This window comes from Lepisma saccharinum, chromosome 28, assembly GCF_977018435.1.
Source record: "Lepisma saccharinum chromosome 28, izLepSacc3.1, whole genome shotgun sequence".
NCBI classification, from domain to species: Eukaryota; Metazoa; Arthropoda; class Insecta; order Zygentoma; family Lepismatidae; genus Lepisma; species Lepisma saccharinum.
The window spans coordinates 32,318,755-32,334,654 of NC_139256.1; the positions used below are offsets into that span (position 1 = coordinate 32,318,755).

The 15,900-nt window shown below is 39.3% G+C and overlaps 1 protein-coding gene across 2 annotated transcripts in view; it reads right to left on the bottom strand.

The window, feature by feature from the left end:
• Unc-76 (fasciculation and elongation protein Unc-76) overlaps window positions 1-9,735 on the bottom strand; it is a 528,078-nt gene extending 518,343 nt beyond the window's left edge. For both annotated transcript variants that reach the window (XM_083114105.1, XM_083114104.1), the window contains exon 1: window positions 9,653-9,735. The gene's annotated coding sequence lies outside the window, so the exon portion shown is untranslated. The remainder of the gene's footprint in view (window positions 1-9,652) is intronic.
• Window positions 9,736-15,900: the final 6,165 nt, after the last annotated feature.

The window sequence follows — 15,900 nt, forward strand, 5'->3', positions numbered from 1 at the left end:
ATTAGGTTCACATTTAAATATTTCAGAGTTCGAGGGGGGAGGATGGCCCACATGGCCCCTCCCCTGGGTACTGACCTTACGTAGACAGTGGAAGAGAAATTTTTGAGAACCTTTCTATTAAATTTAGTATTTACATTCACCTTATGCTCAGATAGGTTAAACCGTTTATTGACAATCGTGAACTTGATTGATTGGTTTGTTGTTTTAAGTCCACTTTATGCACAGTAAGGCTAATTGGGACTGGACCTACAGTTTAAAGTGGGATCCGAACCACTTGTGCCTCCACCGGGTATCGAACCCGGGACCCCTAGATTACAAGGCGACGACGCTACCACTGCGCCATCGGGGAGGCCAACAATCGTGAACTTTTCGTTTAATAGATAATATTTGGTTTTAAACGATGGGAGAACATTGGTCGAATTTCCTTTCTTGCTCTTTTGAGAGAATATATACTTCTACAATAGCAATCGCGTTCGGAAACCGTAAAACAAATGACTTGGTTTTCAAAGGCAGACAAGCTTGGTAGTCTAGCTTGCTCGCGATCAAAGTGACTCACTTACGCTATTCAAGGCCGCTTCTTATCGCAACACTGTGCTTCGATGCACAGTGTCTGCACCCAGCACGTTACAAGTGACCAGAGTCGAATTTTAAAGAGAATCTGAAGAATGGTAGATTTCATCAGAAGCGGCTAGGTAGGCATCAGCTCAACATGCAATAGTTTAAGTGATAATTCCTGACAAACAAAAAACCGTATTGAATAACACAGGGCCGCAAATTAAATTCAATTTAATGTTGTTATTTGTTTAATAGGTGAACTTTATTATTTGTGTCATGCTGATCACGAATATGAAATTAGTTTTTCTCTATCACGCAAGGTTTTCTTACAAATCTAATTTCAAAATTTGGGCTTTGTCCAATGCATACTGTTTTATTATAATTTTTCTTTTCTTCAATCAGAATAAGTAGCTTATCACACTAAACGCATCAACATGTTTATTTTAAAATTAATATAGACAGACACAAAGGACCCATATAATATAGAAAATGACATATAGCAGTATATAATATACACACAAGAAAATTATTGCACAATACATATTTTTCAGTTCTGTTTAGTACGCTTTCTTCTGTAAGCTTTCCTAACTTTCTTGTTCGCCGTTCGCCTTGTTCCTCATTTAATTCACCGAGATTTTGTGGAAAGTTATCAAGGTGTGAATGCAAAAAATGTAATTTGAGATTCATGTTACAACCCAGCTCCTGAAATTTAAGTAATATATTCTCAACAACTTCTCTGTAATCAGGACTTTTGTGGTTCCCCAAGAAGTTCAGCACTACACTTTTAAATACTATCCAAGCATCTCTTTCGGCTACAGTCATTGTTTCCTCGAAGTCTTTATCATTCATTAATTTCCTAATGTCTGATCCAAAGAAAACACCTTCTTTCACTTTGCCGTACGACAGGGATGGAAATTTGTTGCATATGAACTGGAAACATTGTCCTTCCTTGTTAAGTGCTTTCACAAATTGTTTAATCAGCCCTAATTTGATATGAAGAGGGGGAAGTACAACTTTCTCAGGACTGACTAAATGTTGTACTATGTTCTTTGAACCCGGGTTCAACGTTTTCCGTATTGGCCATTCTTTTCTTTCCCAGTGGTAATTTCGTGCCTTACTATCCCACTCACAGATGTAACATGGACCACATTGTAGTCCAAGTAAAATGCTCAAAAATTTAAGATCACCACACACCAACCAACCATGGTCCTCATATTTAATTTTATTAAGAACAAGTTGCATATTGCTGTAGGTTTCTTTTAGTGACACAGAATGAGCAATAGGAACTGAGGGGAACTTATTTCCATTATGTAACAGAACAAATTTTAAACTTGTTTCATTCGAGTCAATGAATAGCCTCCAATCAGTTGAAAGACAAGGAAAATTTAACTTAGTCAGCAAACCGGACACATCACAACAAAACACGAGAGAATCTTTTTTCGAGAAATAAGGCACAGACTCTTTTTCTCGGTGTCTGTACCAGGAAAATGTTGTTCCACAAGCCAGCAAGTTCGTTTCGTTAAGTCTGGAACCAAGAAGCTCAGCTGATTCTTTAGATAAATTTAGGTCTCTAACTAAATAATTGAGTTCGCTTTGAGTGAACGGCATAGGGTCACGAGATCCGTGAGGGGGGTCATAAATGTCATCTTCCATTTCACTACCTTCCACTGAATCACTTAGTGAACCAGGATCACTTACACACTCAAGACTTGATGGAGGTGTCGGTACAGGCAAGTCTGGTCCGTGCAACACAGGTCTCTTTGCAGAGGGAATATTGGGATACACTATCCTCTTCTTGTTTCTAATATTTCAACCTACAATTTCACAGGAACAGAAGTAACAATCATTGCTGTGATCCTGAGGCTCCCTCCACACCATGGGTATTGCAAATGGCATAGATGGCCGCTTTCCCGTGCTCCAGTTTTGTAAAGATTCCACACATGATCTACATACCTTGTGTGGGGCCACGATTTATCTTGATCTCCTAGTTTCATTTTAAAGTATGCGTAATATGCTCTTCTTACAAAATATGTAAATTCCTGTCTGTACCCGGGGAACAAATTCACTGCAGATGTAGCAAAACACATCTGGGCTATCCAGACAACCACGAGATGCCATGGCCACACCACAGTAATGTACCACACTGAACAACCAAATGTTAATGTAGGAGATCAACGTATCATGGAAGCAAATTAGGACTTTTGACAGTTACATATAAAATTAATTTCAAATGATATATCAATGTTTACATAGTATTATTTTTAGCATTTAGGCAAGAAACATATTAATTAATTTAAATATAACAAAACTTCTCTGTATTTAAAGCTTATTCGTCTTTATTACTTGTTGAATAATTTTGAAACGTACCAGTGACATCTAGCGACAATCACTTCAATTGCACTGAAACGTGCATACCACAACCCACATATATAAATCGTGAATTGTAAAAAATTCTTGCGTGATGTGAGAAAACTAATGCCAGTTTCAGCATCAGCAAGTTCAAATACATGTAAAACACCTAAAATTATAAAAACAACAGAACCCATGCGGCCCTGTGTAATTATTGGGATAGTAATACGTGTATCCGCTTCTTTTTAACAATGTAAGCTCGAAGACAATCTGTATTCCATTTATTTATATTGGCAACTTGGTCAACCGGAGGTTATTTTATCGCCTTCGATAATCGAATTGTCTGATCGATTATTTTTTGTTTACCCAGGAACATGCTCCATAGGAGATTTCCGAGACCGGGTTACGCTACACACTCGTAGCTCCCCAATTTCTTCACGATGGTGGGTTGCTACCGGTCCCATACACAGGCCGAGAACCTAGAGAGTGAGCAAAGGCGGACTCGAATCCATGCCGTCCTGCAGTCGGAGTCCAAAGCACAGCTCCTTAGACCGCACGGTCACGGAGGAGGACTTTTCTTATTTTACCTTTGGCTAATCGCGACGATGAGGATGAACAATGAATAGAAAAATAAAGAAGGTCACGCACAAAGTAGAGGACGATCTTCAACCTCTTAGGTGACGAGTTCAAGCCCTAAATATGAGGATTTAAATTTCAAAATTATAAACAAAATGCCTACTTACACTAAACTTCTCATCAAGGCCAAAATAGTTTGTAACTGTGAAACTACCCCTGAATACAAATTGACATTATTTTCCATATGAGTAAGAATTAAATGTGTGGCATACAGAGATAGATGATACCTTTTGAGAAACAATTAACTGTATTCTGTCCCAGCATCTCTGGAGCAAAGCCGCCCATAACGGAAGAAAAGTGGAGAGAGGAGAGAGGGGATCGAGTGGACAGAGCGAAACAGTGCACGCTGCTGGGAAGGCTGGTAACTGAAGTGGGTTTCCTCCCTCCACGCAATCCCGTTCCTCTCACGTGTTCATCGCTGCTCAGATACTTGTCTTCGTTCACCTGCTCCAGAGATAAGTGGGACAGAGTGTAGTTCGAATACATGTAGCAAGTAAAGACACTTATCCCAGAATGAAAATTCCACATAGTTTTAAAACGTTTCTTTAAGCAATGAATGACTGGAAACGGATCACACATAATTCCCTTGCCAAAATCTAGTGGTCGAAAATTAATTTCAAGACATTTCATATCTATTCACCATATTCCAAGTTATAAGAAACTATTTCGTAGATTTTCATGAAACCGTTATAAAATTACATTGTGGTCCCACGTTCGATCCTCCATACTAGATGTTCCTTAAAAAATATCCATTCCATTAAACATGAGCATGGTAACATTATTTATAATAGCAGTATATAGTGGCTACATTGTTCTGCATATGGAATTTATAAAAAAAATAAACAAATAAATGAATTGACACACGTTCAACGGGATATTTTTATATATAAGATCGTGAATTATGATACTCTAACGATAATTGTGTACTGCTTCCAAGACATTGACAAATATTAATGAAATAACTATTTATATGTGTGGCAATTCAGGACATGCTAATTTTACCCCTTTTCCCACTCGGGTTCAATGCAAGGATACCTCCGCAAATATCGCATGAAAAGTTCTCACCATGTGCAATCCTCCATTAAATGTTTTCGCCGAGTCGTACTACCTTCGTTTTCTTTGTTACAAACAATACTTGTTTGCACGTTACATGCATAAGAGTTACATCTACATTTCTCATTGGTCAACTCCTTCTACTTGGCTTAAGGAGCGAAAGCTTGTAGGGTAGTGGCTACCGTTCAGGATTGTCAATCTGACGGTCGTAGGTTCAAACCCTTCCGGTGGCAGAAAATTTTCGTAAGTTTTAGACATATCCCATTGTGTTCATTGTCCACGCCGTGTGAAACGGAATGATTCCGTTTGGAATTAACGATTGGGGGAGGGGAAATATTGAATTACAAAATCTCCATTTCAACGAACCGAGAAGTGGAGAAAAATTGAATAATTATTAAAAATTACGTTCATTTTTTTAGTGGTGTAATCGCAGGTAAAATCAAAGATCTTACATGGAAAATTTTAACTTGCTCTGAACTCAGCCAAAAGGCATTTCGCACCGATCTAATATATTCTCCAATACATTTCAAAATGTTATTGAATGTTTCATGTCGATAATTTGACCAATGCATCCATTCTTGACGCTCAGAGGATATATTCTGCAACTACCTCTTCTCTCCAGTTCCTTCGCCTTCTTCTCTCCCCTCTTTCTGTTATGCTTTTATCTCATATCGCCTTCCCTACTTTTCTCGCATCTTATCTCCATCCCACTCTTCTCCACTCCTCTTATCTACTTTCCCGTCTTAGATTTCCGACTCCACTGCACTATTCTATCTTTTTTCGTTCTTCTCCTTGTCTCTCCTTTACCCTATTCTCCACTTCCCTCTTCTCGTCTCCTCCTCTCCTCTCGTCTCGTTTTCCTCCTCTTTTCTCTTCTTTGTTCTTTTTTCCTCATCTCTCCTCGAATCTTTTTCCATTCTCCTCACTACATCTCTTCTCCTCGTCTATCCTCTCTTTCTTCTCTCCTCTAGTTTCCTCTTCTCCTTTCGCTTTCTCTTTCTCCTCTCCTTTGTAACCTTTCGTTTCCTCTCACCTCCTTTCCTTACTGTAGACTCATCAGCGATGAAATACTAGAAAACCTATTTTTTTTTCTTTCAGAAAGAATTTTGTCATTTGCGATATAATAGTGATATTTTTAATAATTTTATACAATAATACTTGTTTATATTTCTTTCGCGTATTTTATAAATATCTATTGTGCATGTGGCAACCCTGAAATTGAGCCTAACTCTGCACGCAACCCACCAACGGCTTGTGTAAATTGGGTTGCCTAGTTTAAAATGTCGTTGTCCTAAAACTTTTGAGAGACACTGTACAACCCCAGCAATTGTCCGAAGTAACTACTAGGAAACCTAATGGTCTATGAAACTACTGGCTGTGGGGCTATTATAGTAATCACAGAACAGAGCAAAATTGTTCAATTTATGTGCATATAGACTGGTCGGGAAGGAACTAATGAAATGTGAACACACAGGGAATCGGTTCCGAATAAGGACAGTACCGAAAACGGGGTCACCGTGATTAAATCGAGACAAGAACAGGACCAACCCCTTCTAAACTGTAGTCAATTTGAAAGTTGTTTTTTTTGCCAGGGTTGTTAAAGGTCCAGGAATTTAAAGTAAATGAAATTCCGGTCCAGGAGAGAAAATCAGTAAGCGTAAATGGGTTCTGGACCATAAAGGACCTTTTTATGTATAAAATATTTCAATTCGATCCAGGAACCTTTCTCCCCGGATGAATTTAAATACGGTCCAGGAACCTTTTTCCCCGGATGAATTTAAATTCGATCCAGGAACCTTTTTCCCCGGATGAATTTAAATACGGTCCAGGAACCTTTTTCCCCGGATGAATTTAAATTCGATCCAGGAACCTTTTTCCCCGGATGAATTTAAATACGGTCCAGGAACCTTTTTCCCCGGATGAATTTAAATTCGATCCAGGAACCTTTTTTCCCGGATGAATTTAAATACGGTCCAGGAACTTTTTTCCCGGATGGATTTAAATACGGCCAGGAACCTTTTTCCCGGATGAATTTAAATACGGTCCAGGAACCTTTTTTCCCGGATGAATTTAAATACGGTCCAGGAACCATTTTCCCCGGATGAATTTAAATACGGTCCAGGAACCTTTTTCCCCGGATGAATTTAAATTCGATCCAGGAACCTTTTTCCCGGATGAATTTAAATACGGTCCAGGAACCTTTTTCCCCGGATGAATTTAAATACGGTCCAGGAACCTTTTTCCCCGGATGAATTTAAATTCGATCCAGGAACCTTTTTCCCCGGATGAATTTAAATACGGTCCAGGAACCTTTTTCCCCGGATGAATTTAAATTCGATCCAGGAACCTTTTTTCCCGGATGAATTTAAATACGGTCCAGGAACTTTTTTCCCGGATGGATTTAAATACGGTCCAGGAACCTTTTTCCCCGGATGAATTTAAATTCGATCCAGGAACCTTTTTCCCCGGATGAATTTAAATACGGTCCAGGAACCTTTTTCCCCGGATGAATTTAAATTCGATCCAGGAACCTTTTTCCCGGATGAATTTAAATACGGTCCAGGAACCTTTTTCCCCGGATGAATTTAAATTCGATCCAGGAACCTTTTTTCCCGGATGGATTTAAATACGGTCCAGGAACTTTTTTCCCGGATGGATTTAAATACGGTCCAGGAACCTTTTCCCCGGATGAATTTAAATACGGTCCAGGAACCTTTTTTCCCGGATGAATTTAAATACGGTCCAGGAACCATTTTCCCCGGATGAATTTAAATACGGTCCAGGAACCTTTTTCCCCGGATGAATTTAAATTCGATCCAGGAACCTTTTTTCCCGGATGAATTTAAATACGGTCCAGGAACTTTTTTCCCGGATGGATTTAAATACGGTCCAGGAACCTTTTTCCCGGATGAATTTAAATACGGCCCAGGAACCTTTTTCCCCGGATGAATTTAAATACGGTCCAGGAACCTTTTTCCCCGGATGAATTTAAATTCGATCCAGGAACCTTTTTCCCCGGATGAATTTAAATACGGTCCAGGAACCTTTTTCCCCGGATGAATTTAAATTCGATCCAGGAACCTTTTTTCCCGGATGAATTTAAATACGGTCCAGGAACTTTTTTCCCGGATGGATTTAAATACGGTCCAGGAACCTTTTTCCCGGATGAATTTAAATACGGTCCAGGAACCTTTTTTCCCGGATGAATTTAAATACGGTCCAGGAACCATTTTCCCCGGATGAATTTAAATACGGTCCAGGAACCATTTTCCCCGGATGAATTTAAATTCGATCCAGGAACCTTTTTTCCCGAATGAATTTAAATACGGTCCAGGAACTTTTTTCCCGGATGGATTTAAATACGGTCCAGGAACCTTTTTCCCGGATGAATTTAAATACGGTCCAGGAACCTTTTTTCCCGGATGAATTTAAATACGGTCCAGGAACCATTTTCCCCGGATGAATTTAAATACGGTCCAGGAACCTTTTCCCCGGATGAATTTAAATTCGATCCAGGAACCTTTTTCCCCGGATGAATTTAAATACGGTCCAGGAACCTTTTTCCCCGGATGAATTTAAATACGGTCCAGGAACCTTTTTCCCCGGATGAATTTAAATTCGATCCAGGAACCTTTTTTCCCGGATGAATTTAAATACGGTCCAGGAACCTTTTTTCCCGGATGAATTTAAATACGGTCCAGGAACCTTTTCCCCGGATGAATTTAAATACGGTCCAGGAACCTTTTTCCTCGGATGAATTTAAATTCGATCCAGGAACCTTTTTTCCCGGATGAATTTAAATACGGTCCAGGAACCTTTTTCCCCGGATGAATTTAAATACGGTCTAGGAACCTTTTTCCCCGGATGAATTTAAATACGGTGCAGGAACATTTTTTCCCGGATGAATTTAAATACGGTCCAGGAACCTTTTTCCCCGGATGAATTTAAATACGGTCCAGGAATCTTTTTTCAGGATGAATCTAAATACGGTGCAGGAACATTTTTTTCAATGAAACATTACGCAACTTCAACCGAAATTAAATTGTACGAGAGAAATGGTTCCAGTCCTGCAGCGGAACCTAATAGAACGCCTTGGAATTTGTCGGTTCTTAGATCTTTAACAACCCTGATTTTTGCATCTATATTTTACGACGGTCTTGACTAATCTAACGCTGAGGATAAAATGGTGATAACAATGCATTGTTGCAAAGATACTCGAAAAGAAACACGCGTTCTAAGGCAGAGACTCGAACCTGGAACCCACGTTTGTGAAATAATTCGGCCACCGAGATGGCAAATTGGAATATATGTGTGCTCAATGAAAATTGCGTCTAAATCAAATCTGATTCACTAAGTGACTATTCAGGCATGTAAGGTTTAATTTATTGATTTGCTTTATTGTGCCACTTTTGGCAAATTTGCGAAGATGGGGATGAGTTATGACATGATGAAATTGATGAATGGACACTCACAAACATCCATGCCCAGGCCGGGATTCAAACCCGGGACCCTTGGCGTCGTAGCGCGATGTGGTTGCGTTAACCACTCTGCCACGGGGGCCGGTAGACATGAAAGGTGTCTCATTGTTCATGAGCTTTGTTGACTATTGTGTAAAAACATATGTTGTTAATTTAATAGTAATTTATTCATTGCATGTTTTGTATCTATTATTTCGAGAGTCGAGTGGAGATGAAATGCATCACTCATCCTCATCTTCGCGATTAGTCAAAAGTGGCACAAAAGCGAAGTAAAATAAACCAAATCCATCAATCGAGACGGAGAATGAAGTGTGATTATCGAGACTAGACCGAGAACAGGAGATATAAACCACTAGGCTATCAGGAATTCTGATAGAATACAGTTAGACGATAACTATTTGCTGTAATTTTATACATCCAGAGATTGTATTCGAGAAATAACGCCTACACGAAACAAAGCGAAAGTAACACGGTGGATATTTTAATATGAAGTTGTAAACCACAGACTATTGCCCCAGACAACCAGACTGGGTATGCAATGATTCAAGACAGGTTGAAAAAAGTAAAGATGAGTCACTCACCCACACTCAGACGCCGGGATGTCTGCGTCGCCGGCCCGACTTCGTCCAGTTGCTAGTCGGAACTGACGTCACCTTGCACTCACGTGCTAGAACTTACAAGAGATCCATCCGCCGCCCGATTTTCAGCTGGACGGCGCTGCGAGCTGCGCAGTGTTGCCAACCATATAAATATCACCCTACATGCAAGGATTTTTCACCGTCATTTGCCAGTGTTGCAAATGTTGGGGAAATACTAATATAAGGCCTCTTTATGTGTAAATAGGATAATTGAGACCTGGCCTTGAGCTGTTCAGTGTTGACAACTGTCGAGACATAACCATAGGTTTAGGTAATTATGACCATATTTTGCCAAAAGAGTGTAACAATTATTGGATAAATTTTATTTAAGTTCACTCGTGCACTGATAGGCAATTGAGGAAGATTTGCAGTAGCGGCTCTGGGAACTTCAACTGATTTGACTGATTTGACTGACTGACTGATTTGTTGTTTTAAGTCCAGTTATGCACAAAAAGGCTAATCGGGACTGGACCTAAAGTTTTTAATGTGGGGGTCCAAACCACTGTACCATATGCCTCCACCGGGTATCGAATCCGGGATTCCTTGATTACGAGGCGACGACGTTACCACTACGCTATCGGGGAGGCCGACTGGGAACTACGAGCAGGTTGTATTTTGCTTAATTTACGTCGCTTTTCCAGCTCTTGTGTTTCTAGAGACGATGTGCGATTAGATGGAGGTGAAGAGTGGTAAAATCCACACTGGAGCCTTTAGTTTCGGAATCGGAACGGATAATGCTAGATCTGGCGAGTAAGGTGGATGTCACCTGGTATTTATCCACAAACTGGGCAACAATTGTCGAGATATGTGCCGGGTCGTTGTAGTGCTATTCTCTGCTTTGATCAAGTCTAGTGTAAGTCATCGGATTAACTTAATATTTATAATCGTATTGTCCCTGTTGTAGTTAAGCCTAAATTTAATTTTTTTTACTGGAACTCGCTAATTTAGGGACTTTCACTGGAAGAAAGATGTAGTTTTACATCAGAAATATTGGGACCCAAACTGGGTTTAAAGAAAGTCTGGACTTTGACGAATCTCTAAAGAAAAAGAAGGTGCATTTCTTAAATTTTATGTTCGGTAGTAATACTACTAGAAGGTGTGCTTCTTGTGAGTAATTCCATGCCAAATCAACACAGATATGTGCAATTTCCAACCTGACCATCTCCGATTTTCATGAAATTTGGGGAGTTGAAGCTATGCATGGAACTTAGTAACTATGAACATTTTTCGTCTCGTGCGTCTTGTAATTGTTAAATTATTCAAGATCAAAGTTAGCAGAAATTGCCCTTTTTGAGCCCGCTTAGGTATACTAAATGTGCTGTAACTCCGCCACTATTTCGCCTAGAAAGCTCAAATAAAGCTTAAGCTTATTGGACAGGGAATTGAACAAGCTTTCCAGTTATATATAACAAGCCCACCTTTCGATAAAAATATAATTTTGTCACGGGACCTTGACTTTTAACCTTGAATATCTCAAAACATGTCATCACCAAAAATCGTGAAAAAAAATATATTTGGTCCCTCATGCCATACTCTAAAACATATCAAAAAATCATTCTGGGACTGCCATGGGATCAGAAGATACAAAATAATATGTTTAACTATGTGACTGATAAAAGCCTCATTACATGAACTATGACGAGTGAAAAGTCCTTTAACACCCCCTACAAAATATAAAGGAGTTATCCTGGTCATGAAAGAAATAGGTTAGGCACAGGAAGATCTCTAGCTTTGTGTGTCAAGCGCAGGTCCGGCATATTGTTGACCGTCATATTGAATTCAACGCAAACATTTCAAAGGAAAGTGGGTGATGTGAAATATCAAATCAGGCTAGAATTCCAAGAGAAATGAAGCAGCAAAGGTTTTTCCAAAGTGTATTTAACCAGCAAAAAGTTATTACTGCATGTTTGTAATCATTTTCTCCTTTTCGAGGTGTTAAAAACAAAGTATTAAGAATGCTCCTAACGTGTCAGGAACTCGGCGAGATCACGCTGACATCTTGGGACAAAAAGAAGTATACGCACCATTGCATATGATTTTAATCAGCAACATTCAGCAAATACTTGAATAGTGGAGAATATTGGGAAAAGTATCTCAAACAATTACGTGACACTTCCTTTGGAATGAAAAATTCTTCAGTGACGATGATAATTTTTATGTTCCTGGTAAAGTTAATAAAAATTATACGCAATACCTGTGATTTGATAATCTACAGTAGACAGATCCCAGCCGAATGGATATTGCTGGTAAGCTAATGATGTGGTATAGTGTATGGAGAACTGGAATGGTTGGTCCATATTCAACAACGGAACCTTAAATGGTGAGGGCTTCTTGGATGTGTTATGTTAAGTGAACAGGTTTTTCATCCTTGCTTACGGGGTATGGCACTTTTCCAGAGTTTTGAAACAGGACAGTGTGTGACCACACTATGTAAACATTCTTGATGGTAAATTTCTAGGTAGATTGATGGGCAGATGGGGATCTATTAAAAGGCCTGCACATTCCCCAGATCTAACATCTTAGGAGGACTTTTACCTTCAAAACATTTGAAGAGAATGGTGCATGCACTAAAAGTCCCTGATATTGACCATCTGAGAGAATGCATAGTTGCTGCTTGCGATGTTGTTGCACCTGCTACATTGCCCAATGTTCTATGTGAGTGTGAGAGACGTCAACGAGTGTGCTCACAGGAATATTGACAACACTATAATGTGCATATATCGTAAGTGAAAGATATGCGTATAACGTTTTGCTGCCAAAAAATAAGTTGGAAAAACCTTCGCTGCTTCATTTCTCGTGAAATTCTAGCCTGATTTGATATTTCACATCACCCACTTTCCTTTGAAATGTTTGCGTTGAATTCAATATGGCGGTCAACAATATGCCGGACCTGCGCTTGACACACAAAGCTAGAGATCTTCCTGTGCCTAACCTATTTCTTTCATGACCAGGATAACTCCTTTACATTTTGTAGGGGGTGTTAAAGGACTTTTCACTCGTCATAGTTCATGTAATGAGGCTTTTATCAGTCACATAGTTACACATATTATTTTGTATCTTCTGATCCCATGGCAGTCCCAAAATGATTTTTTGATATGTTTTAGAGTATGGCATGAGGGACCAAATATATTTTTTTCACGATTTTTGGTGATGACATGTTTTGAGATATTCAAAGTCAAAAGTCAAGGTCACGTGACAAAATTATATTTTTATCGAAAGGTGGGCTTGTTATATATCACTGGAAAGCTTGTTCAATTCCCTGTCCAATAAGCTTAAGCTTTATTTGAGCTTTCTAGGCGAAATAGTGGCGGAGTTACAGCACATTTAGTATAGCTAAGCGGGCTCAATAGGGGCAATTTCTGCTAACTTTGATCTTGAATAATTTAACAATTACAAGACGCACGAGACGAAAAATTTTCATAGTTACTAAGTTCCATGCATAGTTTCAACTCCCCAAATTTCATGAAAATCGGAGATGGTCAGGTTGGAGGCTGTGTTGATTTCGCATGGAATGACTCTAGTAAAAATGTTTGAGCCCTGAGAATTAACCTCTCCCTTGAAAAATAATGTCTGAAAAGTACTTATTTAACAAATACGATGCATTTTAAACTAATTTTTTGCGGGTAAGGAAGACATGTACAGAAATGATTATAATAACACGAATTGTAGCCAAAAATGTGCTTATTAAAATTATACTTGTTTCAGTTTTCTAACCTTTACCGTTTCAGAGATACATATGATCGCGTAAATGTCTGCGAACGTAAAATTCACCACTCGCCAAACCTGCCATGATGGAAACATGGACGTCAGTTCTAAAGCAGACGTGATACAAATAAAATGTCATCAGTTTTCAACTATGGATTGACCTATGCACATTTTCGACATTAAAACAAAACTTATCAAATTGGTTGTCCACGATCCAAAGTGTGACAAGGGCGTAATTAGTATGACATGACAAACTCGTGAAAGCGAACATTTCACTTACGGAAGTAATTTTGCACAAGCGCCAATAGATGGCAGGCATAGCACATAGAAGATAATTTATTGCTGAGAATTCCCAGCTTTATTGTTTTTTTTAATTTTCTGTAATAATTAACTGTAGTAGTATTAAGAGGAGAAGAAACATACTTAAGTGTACTGGTAATAAGAGGAATCCAAGAGAGAATAATTCCCGAGAAGTATCATAACGTAAAATGTTTGTTATTTCATCAACACAAAAATTGTAGCACCAACGCAAATAGCTTGAGGGCAATGATCATTGGAAACTAAAACAAGTTCTTATCACATACCTTTCAGACATCCAATGTTTGATCATTTATACAATCGCGAGGGAAGCATTTCTCCATATGACCTCTTTTGCAGTGTAGCTTCAACTGTGTCAATGTGAAGTAAAGTGTAAAGTGTATTCGTGCCTCCTAAATATGCACAGTCTAATATTCTTTGTAATTTATTTTTACTTAGAGTCGCTTTTCTTCAACTTTCGGTTAATCGCGACGATAAGGATGAGTGATGGTATGATGAAATTGATAAAAGGGCACTCACAAAGAACACCTATGCCCACGCATCACGCATGCGAGGGGCAACTGTAAAATCTCAAATGGGAACCCCCATTTTTTTATTGCAGATTCGGATTCTTCAGACAAAAATACGTAGGTTTTGTCTGAAACTGTTTCTTTGGATTTGTGGTAGCTGGCGCTGTAATCGCAAAAAGTAAGATTTGGCGGAATTCTCGAGAACAATGTCCTCTTCGTCAGGCTTCGTGGCAGATTTTGCCGTGTCTGTTTGGCCAGATGGGTAAAGATGTTAAAAAAAATGGAAGAAGATAAAAACAAATAGGCTTTAATGTAACGAAAGAAATGACACGAGCGTTCATGATGATAGAGGAGTTCCAAGGCGGAGGGATGACGTAATAATGCAGGAGGAGCGGGGGGAAAAGGGGTAGGGAGGAAGCAAGTGGGCGGGGCCAGTACTAGCCATCGGCAGCACATAAGCAGCGCATCAGCAGCACAACATTAGCTGTGAAGACAACTAACTCGACGATCCATTCCGCGGAAGTGAGATTGTTTATTTTCACATGGTCAAAGGTTTTTACGGAGCTTTGAAATCTTCAACGTTTTATAGTTTTCTAAGTGGTTAACAAGGTTTTGAACAGATTTCCGAGCATGTTTCAAGACCGCATGTTTTCTCCTAAAGACCATTTGACCTTGTTTCCTAGTCAAACAGACAAGGCATAATCTGCCACGAAGCCTGAAGAAGAGAACGGAAGTAGTGTTTTTCTTCCTTGACTCCATTAGTGGTGATAACGGTGCAAAAGAAAATTGAAATGGTGTACATTTATGGAGGAAGTGCATTGCCAGCGCAAATATTGGTCCACGAGTAACATCTTCTAAATGTACACATAGTTATATACATGTACCCTATTACATGTCCTATTGCTTTTACCGCTCGTTCAATATATGCACTCTATTATCCACAATAACAAAACATAATTTTAATTCTAAACATATTCTCTACCATCTTAGTGTATTAGTTGCTACATGTTTACGTGATCTTTTCTACTTTAAAAACCATTTTTTCTACAATCATTTCGAATAACACATTCTCACGATAAAGAAAATTAAACCGTAATATAAAATCCCTATCATTATGTGCTTCACGTGTTTCATTACACACTTACAGAAGGCAATTGTACATTTTACCATAAAGAACAGTACAAAAACATTCGCTAACATAACATTATGCATTTCATAATGAATTTTGACAGTGGCGTGCCAAGATTTACTTATAGGTGTTTTCTACTCTTACGGCGGGCGCTCTATATGCTTGCAAGGGACGTGGGGAGCGAGGAATACGCAGCAGACCAACCAGATAACAGCGGTAGCGCTGAGAGTTACGACGTCGACGGGAGGAACTGCTACGTGCATCTCGTTTCTTATCGCGCAGGATCGGTCGCTTGTCCGCTCCCCACTTCCCTTGCCTGCATATACCTAGTCATATCATAAATACTGTCACAACTTTGGAGGCTGGCTGGACATGTTCAGGGCAAGGGCAGCACATGCCCATGGGGAGGTGTAAGACCTGAGTCATTGTGTGGGGAGCTGCAGACGGGAGAAGGTGATTGTGGTACAGATCAGGATGGAATGGGGCGAGAATTAAAATCGAGTGGCTGTCATTGCATTACATAAGGTGGG